The 27,208-nt window shown below is 36.2% G+C and overlaps 1 long non-coding RNA gene across 2 annotated transcripts in view; it reads right to left on the bottom strand.

Moving 5' to 3' along the window:
* Positions 1 to 1,723: 1,723 nt before the first annotated feature.
* LOC125394143 (uncharacterized) overlaps positions 1,724 to 27,208 on the bottom strand; it is a 176,013-nt gene continuing 150,528 nt past the window's right edge. The window contains exons 2-4 of one of the 2 annotated variants that reach the window (XR_015735751.1): positions 11,121 to 11,234; positions 9,387 to 9,560; positions 6,874 to 8,328 (exon numbers count right to left, since the gene is read on the bottom strand). This is a non-coding gene — a long non-coding RNA (uncharacterized LOC125394143). Of the gene's footprint in view, positions 3,294 to 6,873; positions 8,329 to 9,386; positions 9,561 to 11,120; positions 11,235 to 27,208 lie in introns of those variants that run through there. The other variant, XR_007230118.3, reaches the window with a different exon arrangement.

Raw genomic sequence — 27,208 nt, forward strand, 5'->3', positions numbered from 1 at the left:
GACCTCATAACACTCAATTTTAAATGGGATGTCTCCATCAAAGCCCTCCCTTCAGGGCTCAGGGAACTATGCAAAAGAGGTGGAGATTAGTTTGGGGGAATGGAATAGGTGGGATGGAGGAAGGATGAATATGGGAGCAGGGAAGTAAATATCTCAACTAAGGGAGCCATTTTAGAGTTTGTAAGAGGCTTGATTCTAGAGGGGGTCCCAGGTCCAAGGAGAGATTTGCAGATTGTTCCCTGGGCAGCAGAGGAGCGGGTGCATGAACTGGCCTCGTCCCATAACCATACTGATGAATATTTTGCATATCACCATAGAACCTTCATCTGGCGATGGATGGATGGAAACAGAGTCCCACATTGGAGCACTGGACTTATCTCCCTAGGTCCAAATGAGGAGTAGAAGGAGGGAGAACGTGAGCAAGGAAGTCAGGATCACAAGGGGTGCGACCACCCACTGAGGCAGTGGGACTGATCTAATGAGAGCTCACCAAGGTCAGCTGGACTGGAAGTGATGGAGCATGTGATCAAAATGAACACTCTGAACGTGGCTGGCAATGAACGCTGACTGAGAAACCAAGAACAACGGCATTGGGATTTAATTCTACTGCATGGACTAACTTTGTGGGAGCCTGGTTTGTTTGGATGCTCACCTTTAAAGACCTGTATGGATGGGGAAGGACCTTGGACTTCCCACTGGGCAGGGAACCCTGACTGCTCTTAAGACTAGAGAGAGAGGGGGAGGTGGGGAGGGGGAGGGAAAAGGGAGACGGGGAAGAGGTGGAAATTTTTAATAAATAAATAAAAATAAAAAAATAAAAAAAAGAGGTGGAGAAAGTGTTTGAAGAACCATGGGTGAAGGAAGATGAAAAAAGAAACGGTTCCTTCCAGATACAATGGTACTGAAACACATTGAAACTTACAGATTGTGGAAGCATGAAAGTAACCTATGCAGGTCCAAGTCAGATGTGGTTTAGCATGGAGAGGGGAGGTGCACAGGAGCCTCCATCCCTAATCCAGAAGCTATCTCAAATTGACAACCACTCACAAAGGAAACATTACTTTGTCCAAGGGAATCTCACTGGATATACAAACTATATTTAGTAGAGTTCCAAGACTTACCAATAGATTGCCAGGGCAACACAAAATGGTATTTTTGGAGGTATTTTGTTTTATCAAGTTTGGGGACTTTTTTAAGAAAAAATCCACTTGTCTTTTGCTCATCTATTATCACTTCTGATTTTATATTTATACAGCTGGTGTGTGCGTCTTGTACTTTTATCTTTGTCTTTTTTTCTTCCTCTGTGTCTGTTTGCTTTGTTTTATTTTTATTTTTTTAAATGGTCTGTGTTTTCAAGGAAGATAGGAAAAACATGGAGTTGGATGGGTGAGGATATGGGGAGAACTAAAAAGGAGAGTGGGAGGGAAAACCATATTAAGAGTATATCAATGAAAACCTTATTTTTATATAAAAGAAAGGATCATATCTATGCATCTGTTGAAAATGAAAAAGTAAATAAGGAAACTCTTGATAACATCAGAAACCTCTCTCCGGTGTCTCTGGATTATCTTTCTCTTATTACAGCACAATGTTTTATATAAGTAATATTCTTGGTATATATATATATATATATATATATATATATATATACCAAGAAAATGGTTTCAGGAAATCCATCTGCAATTTAACTGACAGAAGCATCATGTCAATGACATTAAACAATAACACATTGAGTGTGTGCTGTGTGTAGGCTCATTGTTGCTACTTTTCTGATAATGTTCTAATGTTTTTTCCTGCTTTATAGCTCAGAGGATCCATCATATATAAACTGTCAGACCTGTGAAAAATGGTAAGCTGCCTGACTGACTTGTTCCAGAAAGGTCATTTATTCATTATTCCCTATGAAAGTGTTCAGTGTACTTTGCATACGAAATAGCTCTGGATGGGAAAGATGTATTAATTCCATAGCAACAGGGTCAGAATGTGAAGAGAACAGAGGTTGAAGCTCACTACTATTTTTATATGAAGTCATTCACACTGAGTCACTGGAGTTTACAAACTCAGTTTTTACTTTCTCTAAAGTGTAAAATTTTGTTACTGAGAAATACAAAAGAATGAAATATTTTAATTTATATAAAGAGAGTCAGGACTGCAGAGGTGGTTCAGTGGGTCACTGTGTCTGCTGTCATCACTAATGACCTGAATTTGAACCCTAAGGCTAACATAGTAGAATAAAATAAGCAACTTCTGCAAATGTCCTTTACCCTCCATGGTGTACCCAAGTACATATGTATCTACTTGTGTGACTCCAAAATCAATGTAATAAAAGGTAAGGTAAATAGAAAGTGCTATAATTCATACCCTTCTTAAATTCTCTGTATACCAAAAGATAGGTTAGTACTTCTAAAAGCTATAAGACAAAAGTCATTTCTGTTTTTCTTGAATAATTATATATAACGTCTTATCCAAAATGACTCTTTCCAGACACGATTATTAAAATTAAGAAAATCATTACGCTAACCTAAAATGTTAACTATCAAATATGTACAATTAGTGCAAATCCAACATTCAAAAGTTTAATTAATATTTTAATAATGATTATGAATAAAATAATAATTTTACATTGCACAATAAAACATGTTACTAACGTTAATTTTGCCTTTATCTTTTAAAATGTGACTTCTAAAAAATTATAAATTTTGTAGTTACATTTTACTTTTAAAGTTTATAAACTGGAAGTGTGGCTTACGTTATACTGCACACCTATGTTATTAGACCATATAGCTTTCATGTTCTACTTTTAGTAATCAAATTACCATTCCTGCTTGCTTACTCATAGCAGTATTATTTATTAATCACTTTTAACTTTAGATACTCTGGCTCCTTCCAATAACATTTTCTAGTTTGAAGTAATTCCACCATGAATTGCTTAGTGTTTTTAGCTTCGTATTTCTATTGAATTATTTAATGAGAATAGAGGGTGCAAATGCATCAAATACATATCTCATGAGTCATAATATGTATAAACATATTGCATCTAATGAAAAGTTTATATACATTTACAGTGCCAACATAATAAGTTAGCATACTTGGCTTACCAAAAGCAGTCCAAAAATTAGTAGTATGATTAAAAAGTTATTGCCACATTGTAGAGTATAGAATAAGTAGCCTGATCTGGCCTCTGTAATCAGATTGGTAACTACCCCAGCCGTCATCAGAGAGTCTTCATCCAATGAACGATGGAAACAGTTGCAGAGATCCACAGCCAAGCACCTTGCCCAGATTGGGGAATTCTGTTGAAGAGATGGAGAAAGGATAGATTGTACAAGCCAGGACAGAGAATGTCATCACAAAGGAACCCACAGAAACAACTGACCTGGACTCAGGAGCTCACAGACTCTGAACAGATGGCCAGAGAGCCTGCATGGGACCTACATGTTCCATATGCTTGACAATTGTGTTTGATCTATCTTTAGTGATGGAAGAAGGGTCTGTCCCTAATGCTTTGTCTGGCTTCCAGGAACCTATTCCTCATACTGGGTTGCCTTGCCCAGCCTTAATTAAAGGGAAAAAGCTTAGTTCTACCTCACCTTGATATATCATGCTTCACTTCGTCGATACCCATCTGAAGCCTGCCCAGTTCAGAACAAAAACAGAGGAGGAGTGGATCACAGGGGCGATCTGTGGGAAGGGAATGGGAGAAGTAGAGGGAGGGGAAACTGCAGTGAGGATATAAATTAAACGAATGGATTTAATTGATAAAAAATATTGCCACTAGCATAACTAAAATGATTTTTTTTCAAGAAAACTTTGACTTACATGTTTTGTTTCTAAAGATAGTTTATCTCAATAAAAATATTTATTTATGTATCTATTTGTTTAGTTTTTAGTGAAATAAGGTCTTACTTGTAGTCTTTGCTGTCCTGGAATTTGCTATGTAGACATTGCAGGTGTTAAAGATGAGCATCTTTTTTTTTTTTTTTTACTAACACATTCCATTAAAATATTATCATCTTATTCTTTTCCTGTGTGTTTGAATGGTTATGTTTCCTATAAATCTGAGGTTGATGTATATATCATTGTCAAAGGTATAAGAATTTTTATAAAACTGGAAAATACAGCATGCCTTTTCAATTTCAGGATGTGCTAGGTACCACATAACTACCTTTCACTTTAATATTAATATAATATAGGTATTATTATTGCATAAAATAGCTGAAATAAAAAGTATTTCAAAGCTAGTTTAGACTTAAAAAAGCAACGCAGACAAGCAAACAGTTGATTATTGTCTTCCAAGCCTGTATTTTTTGCCTACCATATAACTATCTATGTAATAAAATTCCTGTTATCTAATATATTTAATTTGAATATTCCTCATGGTTATTGTTATTATTCAAATAGACACTTCACAATTTAAAAGTAGTACAATGAGCTGTTGGTGGTGGCATCATCACTAAAGTCTGCACTCATGAGGTTGTGACAGAAGAAACTCAAGTTTGAAGCCTGCTTGGACCAAGCAGGAAGACCATGTTTCAAAAAAATAAAGAAAATAATAGCAAAAATAACAAATACATTGAACAAATACCTTGAAAAACGCTTTCCTTTTAATTTGTTAATTCCAGGAATTTTATTTTTAATTTCTTTTTATTTTATTTAAAATAAAACAAAAACAAAGACAAACTATCTTTTTTTTCATCTTACATACTAATCCCAGTTCCCACTCTGTCCCCTCCTCCCATTCCCTCTACCTTCTTCTAATTCCAGAAATTTTATGGAAAGATTATGTGGGCGAAATTCTTTAAAATCACAAAAAGAGAAGTTACGTTTGGGAACATATCTTAAAAATGAAATGACATTTAAACTTGGATCTAGATAAAATTTACAACTTAAGCTAGTGTAGAAGTTTGCTGCATGTATTCAGCATATATGCAATTAATTTGTAGAGAATCAGCACAGTAGATGAGGCACCTTGCACGAAGAAGTGGTACAAAGTATATAAAGATTCTTATGGCAAAAGGTGTGACGAAATTCTGTAGAAGAATTTCATTAATAATCACATAGAGAAGGGCATTTCAAGCAGAGAAGAGATCATACACAGAGAGACGTAAAGAAGAATATTTGATGTTGATGAAAATCTCAATTTTTTATTCTTACTTTTTAATTATTTAACATTTCTGTATATTTATACAATGGATTTTAATCATTTTCAACTATTTGCCCATGCCCTGGCAAGACACTGTAAACTCAGGGGATTTGGAGGTACTATTCCTGTTAGCTGAGAAAAGGTACATTAGAATACACTTTCGTTATTGCTTTTTGAGTTGCTTTTTGATTCCTAACATTGAGGTATGCATTTTCCATGCTTTCTCTAATTCTCACATTTCCTTATGATTCTGCCTGTATTCAAATATTATGCTTCAAAAAACCAGTAACTGTTTTACTCTAAAAATAGTTAAATGAGTTTATCAGCTGTTAAACTCGAGAATACCAAAGCCAGAGTTGGGGCCATACTGCTCCTCTGGACTGCTGGTAAATTTTTAAGATTCTGTCATGTGTTACAAAGATAAGCGTCACTGTCTTAAAATCTATTTTGAGAGGACATACCCTGTGACTGACAGTGTAAGGGGGTGAGAAAAGATTTGGAAATCTCTCCATAAAGAGTTCTCTCTCACAGCATGGTAATATGTGAGGTTTCCTTTTTCTTTTCTTTCCTTTCTATTTTCTTTGGTGAGAATGTGATTGAATGTTAGAAATATCTTTTTGTTGTTGTTGTTGTTGGTTTTCCAGAGAGGGTTTCTTTTTAACTACGGAGCCTGTCCTGGAACTAGTTCTGGTTGACCAGACTGGCCTCAGACTCATAAAGATCTATCTGCCTCTGCCTCCCAAGTGCTGGGATTAAGATGTGTGCTACCACTACCCGGCTTTGTTAGAAATAGCTTAAATTTTTGAATCAATGTTTTGAAGAAACCAGTGCAACAGAGATAATGTATATGACTAAGATGCTACCTCCAAAAAACGTAAACATTTTAAAGGAGTAAGCTGTGACTGTTGGGGGTTTTAATCAGATTATTAACTTTTCTTAATGACAGAAATAGTGATTGTTGAAATGTGGGGCATAATATAAAATCTGAACAATTTTTTATTGGTTAACTTAATAAATGAGTAGAAAGTATTTGGGAAGTGTTACCAACTCCACATAGGCATTTCGTGGTTGCTACATCTTCTGTTATGCTGTGAGTAGCGAATTGTTGTAAGCCTCCCTCCGTCCTCTAAGCTTTTCTTTCAGTTGGTGTGAGCTTTAACATCTCTCTGGCTCCTGTCACAAGAATATGGGGTAGACTTTTTATTTGATACATAGTCAAATTCTGAAAATCAGAAAATTTAATCTATAAAATGAAGATTATAAGAATCATTGCTCAAGGTTCAAACAGATAAATAGTAGTATCTTCCCACAGGGCAGGAAACCCTGACTGCTCTTAGGGATGGAGAGGGAGGAGGAGAGGGAGTGGGGGGAGTGGGAGGGTGTTGGGAGGAGGGGCGGAAATGGAAACTTTTATAAATTCATAAACTTTTATAAATTTTAAAAAAAAAGAAAGTGCTTTGCCAAAATTAATGGACAGGATATCCTAAGAAATTTGAAGGTAAGTACAAAATAACAGAAATAACTTAATATTAAATATAGTTGAAGAAATAAAGACAAAATAAAATTTAAGATAGTAGTTACTTAAAATATGTTTAAGACTCAATGACATAAAAAGAAGAAGAAATCAGTATATCTAATACCAATTTTAAAATATATAACCATGGTCATCATGAAAGTATAACTATTTATTTTGTATTAATATATATATATATAAACATACTGTAGCTTGTTAAAAGTTAATACTTTAGACTCAAATATGTAAAGCTTAAGTTACTGAGATTAAATTACTACAGGTAATTTATTAATGTAATATTTAAGTTTCAGTATCCTTTAGATGATGTCAATAATGAAATAAATTGCAAAAGTATTTGATAATCAGTAGGCTACATATTATGCACATATTCTGGTCCACAATAAGCAACAAAATAAATTATTGGCAGCAAATATTTTCATGATTGCCATCACTGTATTTTTGTATACACATTTTCTAGTTAAGATAACTGGATTAGAAATCTTTGGAATTAAATCTAGTATGAAACCCCAGTGAAATGTGCCACAATTCTCACACAACTATAAGATGACTCCCCAGGTTCATAAGTTGCTTGCCTTTCTAAAAGGCTTAAATATTTTAAACAAAGTATTTGTATGCACATTTTGGGCACATGTGTGCAAGCTCTTCTGTGTGCATGAGGGTGGGGCTTTAGGAGACAACCCCGAGCTTCATTCCTCAGATTTCTCAGGAACTGCATGTTTTTGCTTTTTGTTTTGTTTGTTTTGTTTTGTTTTGTACTGGACACAGAATCACATGATCTGTCACTGGCCTAGAACTAGACAAGTAGGTAGCTAAGTGAATAGTGAAGCCTAGAAACACATTAATCTCCTTATTGCTAGTGCTGAGGTTAGAGTATAACTTTTGTGTGTATATGTGTTTTCTAGAGATCAAACTCAGAGGTTCATGCTTCCATGCCAAATGTTTTACCAACTCAGCCAAGTCAACTATTAACACATTTTAGAATTGACCAGGTTGAAACAGAAATCAGCAGCATCATTTTTGCCATTCAATATTACTGTGAAATAAACACACTGCTTATAGAAAAAATACATTAAGTATCTACAGTAAGCTAATAGAAAATCTTAAATATTCAATGGAGACAACACTATCCATCAGTACTGTCTGTATGATTCTCAACGTTCAAGTAACACTTTAGATTTTTAAACATTAAACCTTTGTCCTCTTCAATGAGATTCTCTTCAGGTCTTTATTTCATCTTGACAGATTCTCTCCTATTGTTCTGAATGAGCATCCATCATTTTGAGGTCTGAAGTCATCCTTCTTAAAAAAAAAATACATGAGGAAACAATAATATTGGTTCAAGATGTGGTACCTATTTACAGAAGTTTTCACCTGGGGCCTCTTCCAAAGTTTAGCTGCCACTATTATTTCATTTAAATGTTTCATAGGTGACTATACAAACTGTGAGTGGAGGACATAGTTTCTGACTCCCTAAGCAATGCTTGGAAGCAGGAAAGAATTCACAGAAGAAAGACTCCTGCAGAAGATGACAAGTATATAGTACTTTTATAGTATCAGTATTGTGATTTTTTAGTATCTCACAAAACATTCTGTATTAAGTTGAAGATGAATCTCTTAGTCTGGACTCCATGACTGATGGTGTACTCTTCATCTAACAAAAGAGAGACAAGATAGGTATGCATGTGTAAATACTATTATTATCTCCATTTTCTCAAAAGCATATAATACATCTATATTTTACTTTAAGCATTTCTTGTAAGTCAAAATGATTGTCTTTATGTATTATCATATAAATGCATAATTTAATCAACTGTATTCATGTGAATAATTTCAAAAAATTAGTATTGATCTGAAGTAATGAACAAAAAATAAATACATGTCATTGAACACTCACTATAGTCTGAGCAGTATTTTAAATTTTTTGAAGTTCTTTTCGTATAATCCTCACAGTGATACAAAATTATCTATCAAAAATGAGGCAGAAATAAAAGGCGAAACAGTTGTCAAAACAAATGTTAAATAGTTGAAGGAGATGGGAAAGAATCAGAGCAGCAAAAATAATCAGAACTCAACCGAAGAGAGTTCAGAGAAAATATATGATTAAAAATGGACTTCAAATGTTTTGTTCAATGTTCAGTGCTATATCTACTGTGGAATCTATTTGCACACATCCTAAATTCTGCAAGTAGATTATAATTCAGTTTCCTGTCCGTAAGAATCAAAAAAATACTATTTGGAAACTAGAATTGTCTAGATCTAAATTGTTTCTTTTCACGAGATGATAGTACATCATTTAAAGTTATAAATCATTGTTCTTAATAGATAACTTTCCATCTGCAAGATACAGAATACAAGATCAAAGGTGAGAGCAAAATAGGAATGTGTAGTGATATTTTATTTGTATTTTAATAAATAAAGTTTGCTTAAGGATCAGAGAGCAAAGCTAAATCACCAGGGACCAGGGAGAGTTGGCACACACCTTTGCTCCCAGGACTCTGGAGACAGAGGCAGAAGGATCTCTGTGAGTTCAAGGCCACCCTGGGCTACACAAGGTCGATCCAGAAACAGATCCAGGTGGTGGTGGCTCACACCATTAATCCCAGTGTTTGGGAGTCACACACCTTTAATCCTAACACTAGGGAGGTGGAGAGGGGAGTAATAAGGCTGAGAAGAGAGAAGAATATAAAGGGGGATGAAACAGGAACTCACTGGAGTGTGGAGTTTGAGGATTCGTGGAGATAGGATCACACCCTTTACATCTGAAGATTTGGTAGAGGTAAAAGGTCTCTCTAGTGGTTGGCTGTTTTGCTTTTCTGATCTTCAGCTTGAACCCCAATATACATCTTTGGATTTTTATTATTTGTGTTACAGGGAAGACTTAATCTGCCATACAAAGAAGAATGAAGACAGTCAAATGCTCTTGTTTGTTTTCCAGTTTGTATGCCAGGATCAGAATCTCTCTCATTAATTTAGCTTTCAGAGTTACAAATGACCTCTTAGTTAGGCTCAAGAAGTGGGACACATAACTGGAATAAACCTTATATTCATACATCAAATATGCATTAACATTCTCATGAATCTAACATTTTTCCCTTCAGAATTCCATGACTTGGCTACTACTAGAATCAAAACAATCCCCAAAATATTTATGTTTTACTGTTTGTATTGTATAAAGAAAGAGTAAAGTCAGAAATGGTATAATGCTAGCTAATCTTAATTAACACTTGGCACTTCTCAACGTGTCTACACAATTGATTTCTTAATATTTAAATATAAATACAGATTGTGCTGTTAATAGATTCATCAAGGTGACAATTACCCAAGCATCCAGCAAGGCCAGATTTTCAGAGCATCACCTTTGGATCACATTATATTAACTGAATTTTTTTAAACTTTAATTGAAGATTTCAAGTAACTAATTGCACCTGCAGCCTGAATATTTGACTTTTGATCGTTATAATTTTATTAAATATTTTGGTGCTGCCTTTCACAGCTCAGTCTTAGGGAAATAGCAAGGCCTCCCTCTGCTCTGAGTACAAAAGGTGGCAGTTTGTGTAAAATTCTCAACCAACCACAGTTTTCTCTTACCAGGTGTCTGCAACTTGAGACAATTCACCTACAGAGTCTCCTAACAAAGATTTGCAATGCTACCTCCTTGTTCAACTGTATATAATAGATCTGCTAGGTTTTTCAGTTATATCTAATAATATCCCAAGTTTCTGTTAGTGCACCTGCAACACAGTGCATATTCTTCACAATCCCAGCTTTCATGTATGCCAGGCTATTTTTTCTTCATTCACTCATTCAAGTAAGGTCAGTCTTAAAGCCATACATGTAACAGCATGGCATTCACTGCTGTGCATCTAAATATCTATAGTCTCAGGGCAGACCTACAATGAGTACCAGCAGTCCAAACCTGATAGGCATCATAGTCAACCAGGGTTACAAGCAGATAGTCAAGCTGTGAATCCTATGGGAAAGTTTTGAGTGATGAATCATATAAACAAAATTCTGGGAAAAAAATACCATAGTTAACATTAACAACCCTAACCTTTATAGTATAAAATACCTGAGAAGCAAATTTACTTGAGGTAGAAGCCCCAGGTGCCATTAAATATGCTAGTGAATGTCAAAGATATATAAATTTTGAAAGGTGAACTAGCTAGTCACAAAATCTGGAGGCTTAATTTTCCCAAAGCTTACAAATAAGGAAACAGTGATTAGTTTGTAACGAAAGTGAATGTAAAATGCTTGTGACTCATTACTCTGCTGTTCTTCTCTTCGTTCTTCCTCAAATCAGGGTTTGCAAGTAGCCAACACTCAGTATTTAATAAGTGTTTCGTTGTATAATTACACAAATGAATATGACTAGAAGCATTATTAAATTGAAGTCAAAATTTTGAAAGTGCAGTCCAGTACATTCATCATCGTGGGGATGATTACCTGCCTACTGTCTTGAGGCGTGCTCTGTGCAGGACAGTGAAAGATGAGTCCAGTGTTTCCAGTAGGACATCAGCCAGAGCAAGAGCAGATGCTTCCCTTCTGGAGGTCAGATATCTGCAAAGGGGAGAAGAAAAGGATTTGTAGTGGTGAAGAAAACTGGCCTTGAAGATGCACATGCTGGTTTGAATGCAGATTATTGCTCTAGCTGTATGTTGTTGGTCTAGCAATTTTGTCATGCGCTGGTAGAAGCTTTATCCATGTACATATCCTGTAAAAGACTTGCTGCCCCAGCTTTTGGAAGTGGCCAAAAGCAATCAATGGACTCAATAAGTTTTTCAGACTAATCTCCCATTCCCTTACTACCAGTTACATCTACTGACTCCCTGTTGTGCAGCTCTTTCCCCCAACTGAATCACAACTTCCTGGTAAGAGAGAGGAGAGACTCATAAAACTGAAGAAGTAATAATATTCATCCTCATATGCAGGATTGCCAAAGCCCTTCTCCTAGGTTTCTATCGGTTATGATTCTTAAGAATTTTTGGCCTGTTCAGATGTCTTTGGTATGTGCAGACACTCTAGGCATGTGAGTTTCATGAGCTGTCACTGATATTGGGATTCTCAGTGACATAGCTGTGTTGGGTACCTCATGTTGCTATAGGCAATCTCAGTCAGCTCATTGGTTCCCTAAGCTAGAAGTAGGTGGAGTCATTTATGAATTTATTGTTGGTGCTCTTAGAAGTGAACAGACGGTTGTTAACATCTCAGGAAAAATGATTGGATACTGTCTAAGGCTAGTGTAGAAATGTGTCATAATTTTGATGTTGATTTAACCTAAGGCAATTGTGACATGTCCATTTTAGCTCCAGGGCTCCCTCTGAAATTCCTTGAGACTCCTCATACCTCGATGAAGCTAGATCCTATCTTTTCCCTAAACTGGCTTCTCCTCTCTTCCATAGATAATAATTCCAAAAGCAGATCCTAGTAACCAATATTCTCTAAAATTCATCTCAGATTCTATTGGATGTACTCAAAACTATAACAAACATTACCCAAGAGAACCTAGCATTTTCATTTCAAAAATGGAAAAACAAATATTAATTTCACACTTAGTAGTGTACTTTTGTTTATGAATCTAAATAAAATATTGTTCTGAGACTATTTTTATTCATTTCTTGTTTGGATGTGAAACGATGTATCTAGAAAAATTATGTCAATAATAATGAGTATTCTAAACTAGTTGACTTTTGTTATACCAAGAAATCATCTTAGCTCAGCATTAAGTAATTTGCTCTTGTGCTCTTGTACTCATTATTAGGTAATGTTAGTTTATGTAGAAGCCAATAGAACCTAACTAATTTCAATGGTACTATTCCTAGGCAGGTGTTCTTGAGCTATGCAAAATAGCTAATTGAGACATAGTGGTGGATGCCTCTAATCCCAGTGCTTCTGTGACAGAGACAGGTGGACCTCTAAAAATCTGAAGTCAGCCTGCTGATGTATATAACAAGTTCAAGGTCAAACAGAGCTGCAGAATGAGGCCATGCATCCAAAAATAAGTAAACAAATTAAGTAAATAAATAAAATATATATTAAAATGCTATGTTGGAAAAACAAAACAAAGCCAAGTCAAGTAAACAAACAAACAAAGAGAAAATAAAGCAAAATAAACAAAAAACACCTGTAAACTTGTTTATTTCTCTGTATCTGTCCATGTATTGACTAAAATCTAACTGATAGCTGCATATTAATAGTACTAAAACGGTGACCCCCTGGAATATTTTCTTCTTATATTTGTCATTTGTTTAAGCAAAATCTTTTCAGATATTATTATTATTGAGTTTCTTACTATATTTCTAAATTACCTATATCAAACAGCTAAAAAATTCGACCCTGGTTTTCTCATTTTTATAATAACCAGCCTTTGAGAGTGTGGTATCATCTTAGAATGTCTTCCTAAAGGACATCTTGAATGAGGCAATGATATCCAAGTTTGAATATGAGATAATCAAATAATTTCTAAAGAAATTATTTAAATATAATTATTAAGTTGTGTGACAGTTGACTAATAATGATTCTCTCTTCAATTAGAACAACACATTTGTCCTCATTTAAAAAAATGTGTACTTTTATCAATACCAAGGGGTATCTCTCTACTGTAAGAAAAAAGGCCATACTGTTGGGAGAGAGGGCCCCTTTATTCTGTCCTGGCCACCCAGATAGCTTACACCCAAAATAATCACACAGAAACTGTATTCATTTAAACACTGTCTGATCCATTAGCTCTAACTTCCTATTGGCTAACTCTTGCATATTAATGGAGCTTAACCCATCTTCATTAATGTGTATTGCCACATGACTGTGGTTTACCAGCAAGATTCTAACCAGTGTCCATCTCAGGCAGGAGAACCATGGCATCTGCCACTCTGCCCTTCTTTCTGGCATTCAGTTCTGTCTACTCTGCCTACCTAACTTCTGCCCTATCAAAAGGCCAAGACAGTTTCTTTATTCAACCAATGAAAACAACACATAAACAGAAGGACCTCCTATACCACCATACAAGTCATTTAAGGTTTATAAAATATGGCATTGATAATGGATATCCCATATGTGTCAGATAAACATGTCTGGCACTAGACATCTGAAATATATGAATCAGCACAAAATGGCTGACATCAGATGTCTGACGACCCCCAAAATAAATATGATCTATTATGTAATAATTTTTGGAAGACAGCATTGTTGGCTTCTATTGAAACATTTTCTTGAGATCAGAGACCTGAACCTTCATGCATCTTTGCCACCCTACCAGAGTGTTTGTCTGAAGGCCTGTCAGCCTACCACTAGCCTTACTCTGTGCCAGTTACCCATGTTTGGCTGTGTTCTGGGTCTATACTTCCATGTCTTCCAGTGGCTATATGCCTAACACCCTATGCTCACTGTAAATTTATTTTCTGTGAATCTTCAAAATTTATTCAACCATGTCTGTTTTGACATTAGGATATAATTTAATTTTTATTTATCAGTTAAACTTTATTTAAATTTTAAGCAATCTATACTACTAAAAATTGCAAAAAAAATTAAGATAGAGTGATAGAAAAGTTTAACATGAAGCAGGAATATAAATTTACAATGAAACTGGAAAAAATGTAACCATAGGAATTTTTAGAATCTATATTTTATTAAAATACTCTTCTATATTAAGAAAGAAAAATGGAATAATGGTGTATCAAGAAAGATGTCCCTCCTAGGTGAATGCTTTAAATACTAACACTTTTATCCTAACACTTGGGAGACAGAGGTAGGCCAATCTCTGTGTTCAAGGATAATCTGGTCTACAGAGTGAGATCTAGGACAACCAGAATACTCAGAGAAATTCAGTATCAAAAAAATTATAAAAGAAAGATGTCATTTTCTATTTCTCAACACATTAATGTGTATATTCCTTGTGTGTCTGTATTCTGAGTGAAATCTAGTTGTATAAAGTTGATAATGTATAATTTGCTTACAGTATTGATATAGAGATGAGACAACAGATAGATTTTGTTATTTTATACTTTTGAGAAATTTTAAAAAATGCTTTCATTTAGAGTTTGTGCTATTGTGTAGGGATAAACTGTATTATAGAAAATATTGATTCTCTGTTTCTTTTGCTATTGTTCAAAATTCAATATACACACAGGAAAGAAAAAATTAAAAGTAAGAATAAGGAAATATCTTCACAATTGTTTAGAAGAAATATAAAACTTATATCAAGACATGTGGAGGTGTTTATCAGCAATAAGAAAGTGAAGCAATAAAACATAGTTATAGGGTATTAGAGGGCCCAGGAGAAGCACTGATTTAGAAAGAAGACAATGAAAGCATGTTTAGTAATACTGGAATACAGATAAATTGTCACTACCAGCAATAGAGGGAATAATTATAGCATCAAACCTCAAAGAATATGTCATAAAATACATTTTGGAAGATATTTTCTCTGGAAAAGAGGGGAGATGACTCACAGTCATAAAGAGATGTATAAATTACATTTATAATCAAATACTTACTAAGGCAAGTTAGACGGTTATTCATTTCAGATGTCTGTCAAAATGATGGGTGCAATTAGAGTTTGCTGCAGAAGTGGCTTATATTACTCAGAGCAATGACACATTATAAGTATTTCCAGCACCTAAAATTGTATTACTGATGTATACATTATTAGCAAATTTGAAATTGACCTCTCTCATAAACTAGAATGCTTTGAAGTGGAAGGACAAAAGCAAAACAGAATAAAACAAAAATTCAATGGATAATAAGCTATAAGTACCACCTTGCTTTTTCCTGCAATGGGAAATATATATACATATCATATATATTATATATAATTTTATAATATTATATATATATAAATATTAATCGTATATATATGATTAATCTAAGTAAAAGTATTACTGTTCACAGTAAAATGTGATACATGGTTTTCAGCCTTACCAGTATATGGGACCAGACTACAATGGTGTTAATTTCAAAACTGAGCTTTTATATTTAAAAAATATCATATAATGTAGAAAAATTTTAAGAAGAACTTCAGTTAAAATTAGCAATTCAGATATTGGTGTAACTCATACTATATTTTAAACTTAATGGGGGACATCTGCATCGTTATAGGAAGAAAAACAATACTAATGAAAGAGGTGAAGTACTGACCATGACCATAATTAACCATTTCAACACCAGCTGGAAATATAAAACACACAAGAATTAACTAAACTGTATTGTTCATTGTTATCACACAAAATCTTTCTTACTGCTGGTTCGATTACTCATTCAAAGCTTCTTCTAGACATGGTTGTGTTCAGAACCTTAGGTCCTCTTTTGTATGTATATCTCTTAGATGCTAACCTATATCCTTGGTGTTTGCTCTAGCTAAATTTCAGGTAAAGAGTTTACTTTAAAAGACAAAGGCTTGATGCAGAAAGAGTAACTGTAAGATGTTGTCCCATGGATGAAATAGTTGAAGTGTTCTTAATTTTCCAAATTTTTCTATAAGATCCTTTATGATTTTTATAGTCCAAAATAATTTCACTAAAACAGTTCAGTCTTTTACGGTTTCACAAAAGGGTTTTGTTTCTTTGCTTTTTGAAGACCCTCTTATTGGGATAGTTGAAGAACAAATTTCAAATCCTATTTCATGAATCAGTTTAAAAACAACACAAATACATAAACATTTCCACCCCAGCTGTCTTTAAGTAAAATACTTTCTCATTAGTTTATGACACAACAAAACCTCCAATAAATAATACAATAGAGGTGAAGAAAAATGATAATCATAATTATCTATTAACCTTCATGAGCTGCACACAGTTCATTCCTGTGGGAAGCTATTACAATGTGCAGGACATCATAATCCAGGGAAAACAAGTCTCCAAGTTTGAGATACATCAACAGTAGTGTCCTTATGAGAATAGAAACCTCAAAGGCCCTAAACAACTTCCCCTGTAGTTCTTGAATCTTGAAATTTTTCCTTCACCTCTGATGTTGAAACTGTGTCCCATCTCACCCTTAGGTCAGCAGTATACAAATCAGCATAAAATCTCCCTTGCTTCTTGAATTCTTTGCTTAATTAAACAACAACTTTGGGATGACAGTTGTGCCAGAAACTTCATAAGTCCCAGATCCACACATATTCCTAAAACCACAGAATAATCCTTTGGATGGATTTTACACAATGAGATATTGTACTCAGGACATAGAAAAACATGTCATGGGTATTAAAACCAAATGATGAGAAAAAGTTAACCAGACGTGTATACAAGAGGAAAAGGAAAGACTAGTAGGCCTTCTGCCACTTACCTCCCTAAAATTTCTCTGTACAAGAATCTACAGAAAGGAAGAAAAAGACCCTTTCTAGAAATATGAGACAAATTTCTTGCAAGTCATGCTGATGGAAATTGAAAACTGCTATAGATACCATGTAGGGTTTACATATATTTAGGCCTCTGTATGTTATAAATGATAGCTGGAATAATAATTCAAGGCTTCTTTGGTTGAGGAAAAATGAGAAAGCAAATATGAAGCAATTAAAGTGCTGGAGAAGGTATTGTGCTTTGGAAAGAATGTAAGTATATGAAGTGTGTCTTCCAGACAGCATCAACTAGATTTTAGAGCATAATACAGGAGAGTAAGGATTCGGAAAGAAATCAAGAATGGCTATTCAGTTTCTTTATGTAGACACTTAGCTAGAGTGTTGCCTCTTTAATGTAGACACCGGTATGGATAGAATTTTTCTTGGTTCCATTCTGAGCTTTGAAAAATCAGAAGACAGACATCTTCAGGCTGACTATTGGCAACTGTTGTCAACATTCAGATATTACCTGTGTCCGGAGTCCTCACCAAAAGCTTTTAACCTGTACTATTTAAAAAAATTTTATATATTTTGAAACTTCTTTGACTATTGAATTTCTTTCTTCTCATTCTTTGTATTTAATGATATTTAAATTAACTTATGTTGTTCTTTTATTTTAAAAACAAATCAACTATATAAATGTGCACAATTGAATCAACAAAAACTGGGATAAAGTAATATATATATATATATATATATATATATATATATATATATACTGAGCTGGAAGAATGTGTACAGACTAACAGAGTAAGAAGCTATTTAACAAAGAGTTGTGGTAGTGCCCCTCGGTCGGCCCCAGCCATGCAACTGTCAACCACATTCAGAGGGACTAGTTGGGTCCTATGCTTGTTCCTTCCCAGTCAGGCTGTGTAGTGAGGGGCTGCGGGCAGGCCTGCTTTTCGCCTCACCCGGCTCCCGCACGGCTAGCTTAGTCCCAGAAATAACAACACACAAATTGTATTCATTTAAGCACTGCCTGGCCCATTATCTCTAGAGAGTTAGTTACTGACTAACTCTCATATCTTGATATTAACCCATTTCTAATAATCTGTATAGCACCACAAGGTGGTGGCTTAACGGAAAAGATACAGCATGTCTGACCTGGTGGCTGGCTCCATGGCATCTGCCTCATTGCGCTCTTCCCAGCATTCTGTTCTGTTTACTCTGCCTACCTAATTTTTTGTCCTATCAAGGGGCCAAGGCAGTCTCTTTATTGACCAATGAAAATAACACAATAGACAGATAACCCTCCTCCATCAAGGCTGGCGTTGGTGAGCTCACAATATCTCAGGTAAGCTGTTTCAGTGGTTGTAGCCATCATGGTCTTAACCTCCTTGCTCATAGTCTCAATCCTCTCCCTCTTCAACTGGACTTTGGGAGCTCAATCCAGTGCTCTGATGCAGGACTCTGCTGCCTCTGTTTCCATCAGTTGCTGGATAAAGGTTCTATGATAATATTTAAGATATTCATCAGTATGACTATAGGGCAAGGCAAGTTCAGGCACCCTCTCCTCTATTGCTTAGGGTCTTAGCTGTGGTCATCGCTGTGGCTTCCTGGGAATTTCTCTAGAGTTAGGTTTTTTGCTAACCTTATAATGGCTCCCTCAATCAAGATAACTCTTTCCTTGCTCTCATCTGTCCATCCTCAATCTCGACAATCATGTTCCCTCAAGTTCTCCTCCCCAATCCACTTCTCCCCACCTCTTCCCCTTCCATCAACCCTTCTCCACTGATCCCCATGCTCAAAATTTTGTCTATTTTGACTTTTTGGGTGGATCTATATATGTTTTTCTTAGGGTTCAATTAGTTACTCAGCTTTCCTAGGATCATGAACTATAGGCTCAACGTCCTTTATTTATAGCTGGTATATACTTATGAGTGAGTATATACCATATTCATCATTTTGGGTCTGAGTTACTTCACCCAGGATAGTGTTTTCTACTTCTGCCCATTTTCATGCAAAATTCAAGACGTCATTGTTTTTTTACCGTTGAGTAGGACTCGAATGTGTAAATGTGCAACATTTTCTTTATCCATTTTTTGGTTGAGGAGCATCTAGGTTGTTTCCAGATCCTGACTATTACAAATAATGCTGCTATGAACATAGTTGAACAAATGACTTTATAGTATGATTAAACATCTTTAAGTATATGCTCAAGAGTGGTATTGTTGGATCCTGAGATAGGTTGATTCTCAATTTTCTGAGTAACTGCCATACTGATTTCCAAAGTGCTTGTATAAGTTTGCATTCCCACCAGCAATGGATGAGTGACCCTCTTACTACACATTCTCTCCAGCATAAGCTATCATTGGTGTTTTTGATCTTAACCATCCTGAGAGTTGTAAGATGGTATCTCAGAGCTGTTTTGATTTGCATTTCTCAGGTGGCTAAGGATGTTGAACATTTTCTTAAGTGTCTTTAGGCCATTTGAGATTCTTCTGTTGAGAATTCTCTGTTTAGTTCTCTACCCCATTTTTAATGTGGTTATTTGCAATTCTGATGACTAATTTCTTAAGTTCTTTATATATTTTGGAGGTCAGTAATTTGTCTGATGTAGGGTTGGTGAAGATCTTTTCTCAGTCAGTAGGTTGCCTTTGTGTCTTACTGGCAGTGTCTTTTGTTTACAGAAGTTTCTCAGTTTCAGAAGGTTCCATTTATTTATTGTTTCTCCCAATGTCTGTGCTACTGGTCTTATATTTAGAAAGTGATATCCTGTGCCCATGCATTGAAGGCTATTTCCCACTTTCTCTTCTATCAGATTCAGTATGGCAAGCTTTATTTTGAGGTCTTTGATCCATTTGGACTTGAGTTTTGTGCATGGTCATAGATATGGATCTATTTTCATTCTTGTACATGTTGACATCCAGTTATGCCAGCAAATTTGTTGAAAATGTTTTTTTTTTCCATTGTATAATTTTAGATTCTTTGTCAAAAAATCAGGTGGTCATAAGTGTGTGGATTAATACCTGGGACATCAATCTAATTCCATTGGTCAACCTCTCTGTTTTTATGTCAGTACCAAGCTGTTTTCATTACTGTACCTCTGTAATAGAGCTTGATGTCAGGGATGGCGATGTCTCTGAAAGTTCCTTTATTGTACAGGATTTTTTGGCTATCCTAGGCTTTTTATTTTTCCATATGAAGTTGATTATTGTTCTTTTAAGATCCGTGAAGAATTGTGTTGGAATTTTGATGATGACTTCATTGACTCTATAAATTGCTTTTGGTAGGATTGTCATTTTCATTATGTTGATCCTACCTATCTAAGAGCAAAAGAGGTCCTTCCAGTTTTTGGTATTTTCTTCAATTTCTTTCTTCAAAGACTTAAAGTTATTGTCAAACAGGTCTTTCACTTCTTTGATTAGTGTTATTCCAAGATATTTTATGTTATTTGTGGCTATTGAGAATGGTTTTGTTTCTCTGATTTCTTTCTCAGCTTCTTTATCATTTGAATATAAAAGAGCTACTTATTTTCTTTTAATTTATCTTGTATCCTGCAACTTTCCTTTAGGTGTTTATCAGTTGTAGAAGTTCCCTAGTAGAGTTTTTGAGGTCATTTATGTATGCTAACATATCATCTCCAAATAGCAAATGTATGACTTCTTCCTTTCCAATCTATATCCCCTTGATCTCCTTTTGTTCTCTTATTTCTCTACCTAGAATGTATAGAACTATGTTGAATAAATATATACTCTTGGCTATTCTTACAGGTGTAAGATGGAATCTCAGAGTTGTTTTGATTTGCATTTCTCTGATGACTAAGGATGTTGAACATTTCCTTAAGTGTTTTTTAGCCATTTTAGATTCCTTTGTTGAGAGTTCTCTGTTTAGGTCTGTACTCCATTTTTTATTGGATTATTTGTTCTTTGGATGAACAATTTTTTGAGTTCTTTGTATATTTTAAAGATCAAACCTTGGCGGGTCCTTTGTCTCCTGAGTCCTGGGAAGACCAGCTAGCCCTGTTGCCCTGCTGAGCAGTTCTTCCCAGAGAGGGCTGAGGAGCTCTATCCAGAGAGTGCTGTGAAGTCCTACCCAGAGAGTGCTGAGGAGTTCTATCCAGAAAGTGCTGAGAAGTTTCATCCAGAGTGGGGGAGATGGGCAGGCGCCAACGCAAGAATTCCTCCAACAACCTGAAAGGCAACATGACATCGCCAGAATCCAGGGAGCTCGAAACTAGAAGAATTGAACACCCTACTCCAGAAGAAATAGAAGAAATCGACTCTAAGCGCTTCTTTATGAAAATAATAGAGGAACTTAAACAGGAGGTGAAAATCTGCCGTAAAGAAATGGAAGATAAGTATAACAAAAAAATTGAGGAAATGAGTAAAGAAATGGAAGAGAAATATACCAAAAAGTTTGAAGAAATGAGTAAATCCGTAAATGAAATTCTGGGAAACCAAGAAAAAACAATCAAACAGGTAATAGAAACAGTTCAAGATTTGAAAACTGAAATGGAGTCAATGAAGAAATCACAAACTGAGGGCCGGCTGGCTATGGAAAATCTGGGTAAACGAACAGAGACTTCAGAAACAAGCATAACCAATAGAATACAAGAGATAGAAGAGAGAATCTCAGACTCTGAGGACACCATAGAGAAATTAAACACTCTGTCCAAAGAAAACAGCAAATCCAACAAATTCTCATCACAAAACATTCAGGAACTGTGGGACACAATAAAAAAACCAAATCTAAGAATAATAGGAGTAGAAGAAGGAGAAGAATTGCATTTCAAAGATCCAGAAAATATACTCAACAAAATTATAGAAGAAAACTTTCCCATCCTAAGAACGATATTCCTATGAAGGTTCAAGAAGCATACAGAACACCAAATAGACTGGATCAGAAAAAAACATCCCCTCGTCATATAATAATCAAAACACAAAGCATTCAGACTAAAGAAAGGATATTGAGAACTGCAAAGGAAAAAGGTCAAGTAACTTATAAAGGTAAACCTATCAGACTTACACCAGACTTCTCGATGGAAACCATGAAAGCCAGAAGGTCCTGGATAGAGGTACTGCAGAAACTAAGAGACAATGGATGCAAACCCAGACTACTTTACCCAGCCAAGCTATTGTTCACTATCAACGGAGAAAACAAAATATTCCAGGATAAAAACAAATTTAAACAATACGTAGCTACTAATCCAGCCTTACAGAGAATACTAGAAGGAAAATCACAACCCAAGGAATCCAACATTCCCAACACTGCCTACATTAACTCAGACATCTAGCGACCCTTCACAAGCACATCTCAAAGAAGGAAAACACATACACGCTACTACCCAAAAAAATGACCGGAGTCATCGATCACTGGTCATTAATATCACTTAATATCAATGGTCTCAACTCACCTATAAAGAGGCACAGACTTAGAGATTGGATACGAAAACAGGATCCAACATTCTGCTGTCTACAAGAAACACACCTCAACCACAAAGACAGACACCTACTCAGAGTAAAGGGTTGGGAAAAGGTTTTCCAAGCAAATGGACCTAAGAAACAAGCGGGTGTGGCCATTCTAATATCTAACAAAATCGACTTCAAACTAAAATCAATCAGAAGAGATGGAGATGGACATTTCATACTCATAACAGGAACAATTCATCAGGAAGAAGTCTCAATCTTGAATATCTATGCCCCTAATATAAAGGCACCCACATATGTAAAAGAAACTCTTCTAGAACTCAAGGCAGTCATCAAACCACACACACTAAGAGTAGGAGACTTCAACACTCCTCTCTCACCAATGGACAGGTCAAACAGACAGAAACCTAACAGAGAAATAAGAGATTTACTGGAGGTACTGAATCAAATGGACTTAACAGACATCTATAGAACACTCCACCCAAATAGGAAAGAGTATACCTTCTTCTCTGCAGCTCATGGAACCTTCTCGAAAATTGACCACATACTTGGTAACAAAGCAAACTTCCACAGATACAAAAAAATATTAGTGACCACCTGTGTCTTGTCAGATCACCATGGATTAAAATTAGAATTCAACAACAATGGTACACCCAGGAAGCCAACAAACTCATGGAAGTTGAACAGTCAACTACTAAATCACCCCTGGGTCAAGGAAGAAATAAAGAAAGAAATTAAAGTCTTCCTTGAATATAATGAAAACAAAGACACAACGTATTCAAACCTATGGGACACAATGAAAGCAGTGCTAAGAGGAAAGTTCATAGCACTAAGTGCCCACCTAAAGAAAACAGAGAAAGCACACATTGGAGACTTAACAACACACTTGAAAGCTCTAGAAAAAAAAGAAGCTGATTTACCCAGGAGGAGTAGAAGACTGGAAATAATCAAACTGAGGGCTGAAATCAACAAAATAGAAACACAGAAAACAATTCAAAGAATCAATGAAGCAAAAAGCTGGTTCTTGGAGAAAATTAACAAGATTGACAAACCCCTATCCAAACTAATCAAACGGCAGAGAGAGAACTTGCAAATTAATAGGATCAGAAATGAAAAGGGGGACATAACCACAGACACAGAGGAAATTCAGAGAATCATTAGATCTTACTACGAAAGTTTATATGCCACAAAGTTGGAAAATGTAAAAGAAATGGACATTTTTTTAGATAAGTACCATATACCAAAGTTGAACCAAGACCAGGTGAACAATCTAAATAGACCTGTTAGTCGTGAAGAACTAGAAGCTGTTATCAAAAATCTTCCTACCAAAAAAAGCCCAGGACCAGATGGTTTCAATGCAGAATTCTACCAGAACTTCCAGGAAGAGCTAATACCTATACTCCTTAATGTATTCCACAATATAGAAAAAGAAAAGTCACTGCCAAACTCCTTTTATGAAGCTACAGTTACCCTAATACCAAAACCACACAAAGACACAACCAAGAAAGAGAATTACAGGCCAATCTCACTCATGAACATTGATGCGAAAATTCTCAATAAAATACTGGCAAACCGAATCCAAGAACACATTAGAAAAATCATCCATTATGATCAAGTAGGCTTCATCCCAGAGATGCAGGGCTGGTTCAACATACGCAAATCTATCAATGTAATCCATCATATAAATAAACTGAAAGAAAAAAATCATATGATCATTTCATTGGATGCTGAAAAAGCGTTTGACAAAATTCAACACCCATTTATGATAAAGGTGTTGGAGAGACTGGGGATACAAGGATCATACCTAAATATAATAAAAGCAATATACAGCAAGCCGACAGCTAACATCAAATTGAATGGAGAGAAACTCAAAGCCTTTCCACTAAAATCAGGAACACGACAAGGCTGTCCACTCTCTCCATACCTCTTCAATATAGTGCTTGAAGTTCTAGCAATAGCAATAAGACAACATAAGGGGATCAAGGGGATTCGAATTGGAAAGGATGAAGTTAAACTTTTGTTATTTGCTGACGATATGATAGTGTACATAAGCGACCCCAAAAACTCTACCAAAGAACTCCTACAGCTGATAAACACCTTTAGTAACGTGGCAGGATACAAGATCAACTCCAAAAAATCAGTGGCACTCCTATACACAAAGGATAAAGAAATGGAGAGGGAAATCAGAGAAACATCACCTTTCACGATAGCCACAAACACCATAAAATATCTTGGGGTTACTCTAACCAAGGATATGAAAGACCTATTTGACAAGAACTTTAAGCCTTTGAAAAGAGAAATTGAGGAGGATACCAGAAAATGGAAAGACCTCCCCTGCTCTTGGATTGGGAGAATCAACATAGTAAAAATGGCAATTCTACCAAAAGCAATCTATAGATTCAATGCAATCCCCATCAAAATCCCATCAAACTTCTTCACAGACCTTGAGAGAGCAATAATCAAGTTTATATGGAAAAACAAAAAACCCAGGATAGCCAAAACAATCTTATACAATAAAGGAACTTCTGGAGGCATTACTATCCCTGACTTCAAACTCTATTACAGAGCTACAGTATTGAAAACAGCTTGGTATTGGCATAAGAACAGAGAAGTCGACCTATGGAATCGAATAGAAGACCCAGATACTAACCCTCAAACCTATGAACACCTAATTTTTGACAAGGGAGCTAAAGGTATACAATGGAAGAAGGAAAGCGTCTTTAACAAATGGTGCTGGCATAACTGGATGTCAACCTGTAGAAGAATGAAAATAGATCCATATCTATCACCATGCACAAAACTCAAGTCCAAATGGATTAAAGACATCAACATCAATCTGTCCACTTTGAACCTGATAGAAGAGAAAGTGGGAAGTAGTCTACAAGATATAGGCACAGGAGTCCACTTCCTAAGTAGGACCCCAGTAGCACAGACAATAAGAGAAACAATGAATAAATGGGACCTGCTGAAACTGAGAAGCTTCTGTAAAGTAAAGGACACTGTCAGTAAGACAAAAAGGCTGCCTTCTGACTGGGAGAAGATCTTCACCAACCCCTCATCAGACAAAAGTCTGATCTCCAGAATATACAAAGAACTCAAGAAACTAGACAATAAAACTCTAATTAACCCAATTAAAAAATGGGGTACTGATCTGAACAGAGAATTCACAACAGATGAACTTCGAATGGCCAGAAGACACTTAAGGTCATGCTCTACCTCCTTAGCGATCAGGGAAATGCAAATCAAAACCACTTTGAGATACCATCTTACACCTGTCAGAATAGCTAAAGTTAAAAACACCAATGATAGCCTATGCTGGAGAGGATGTGGAATGAGGGGAACACTCATCCATTGTTGGTGGGAATGCAAACTTGTGCAGCCACTTTGGAAATCAGTGTGGCGGTTTCTCAGGAAACTGGGAGTCAACCTCCCTCAGGACCCAGCAATTCCTCTCTTGGGAATATACCCTAGAGATGCCCAAACATACTACAAAAGCATTTGTTCAACTATGTTCATAGCAGCACTATTTGTAATAGCCAGGACCTGGAAACAGCCTAGGTGCCCCTCAATAGAAGAATGGTTAAAGAAGGTGTGGAACATATACACATTAGAGTTTTACTCAGCGGTAAAAAATAATGACATCTTGAATTTTGCATGCAAATGGATGGACATAGAAAACGCTTTACTGAGTGAGGTAAGCCAGACCCAAAAAGAGGAATATGGTATGTATTCACTCATAAGTGGATTCTAACCATAGTTAAAGGTCTTTGAGCCTATTATTCGTGATCCTAGAGAAGCTAAATAAGAAGACGAACCTGATGAAGATTTTTTAGCTATCCGCCAGGAGGTAGGAAATAGTCAAGAGTCCCAGGTAACCTTGGGTGCATGGGGGGGGTGGGAGGGTTGTTGGAAGGGGAGAGGGTTAGAGAGAAGGGAGTAGGGGAGGAATGGAGAATGCTCTGTTGACCGGGATGGGGGGAAGGGAGGAAGGATGAATGTGGGATCAGGGAAGAATATATTTCAACTAAGGGAGTCATATTAGAGTTTACAGGAAACTTGATTATATATGGGATCCCAGGTCCAAGGAGAGATCCCCAGATTGTTCTCTGGACAGAGGAGGGGGTGCCTGAACCGGCCTTGGCCCGTGACCATACTGATGAATATTTTGCTTATCACCATAGATCCCTCATCTGGCGTTGGATGACGATACAGATGGAGGCCCGCGTTGGAGCACGGAACTGAGCCCCCCAAGATCCAAATGGAAGGAAGAAAATGACGAAGGACTGCGAGGGATACTATCACCCACTGATACAAGGGGTCGGATCTAATGAGAGTTTACCAAGGCCAGATGGACCGTGACTGAACGAGCATGTGATCCAACCAGATTCTCTCAATGTGGCCGGATTTTCTGAATGTGGCTGGCCTGCAGTCTTACTGAGAAGCCATTGACAATGACACTGGGACTGGTTTCCTCTGCATATACTGGATTTTTGGGATCCAGTCTGTTTGGATGCTCACCTTCCTGGACCTGGAGGGAGGGGGGAGGAACTTGGACTTCCCACAGGGCAGGAGACCCTGACTGCCCTTGGGGACAAAGAGGGAGGAGAAGAGGGAGGGGGGGAGTGGGAGGGCGTTGGGAGGAGGGGCGTAAATGGAAACTCTTTATAATTTAATAAAATTACTTTCAAAACAAAAAAAATCAAACCTCTGTTTGATGTGGGGATAGTGAAAATATTTTCCCAATCTGTAGTCTGTCGTTTTGTTTTGTTGACCATATCCTTTGCTTTACAGAAGCTTTTCAGTTTCAGGAGGTCCCATTTACTAATTGTTTCTCT

This window comes from Myodes glareolus, chromosome 20, assembly GCF_982192425.1.
Source record: "Myodes glareolus chromosome 20, mMyoGla1.1, whole genome shotgun sequence".
In the NCBI taxonomy this organism is placed as follows: Eukaryota; Metazoa; Chordata; class Mammalia; order Rodentia; family Cricetidae; genus Myodes; species Myodes glareolus.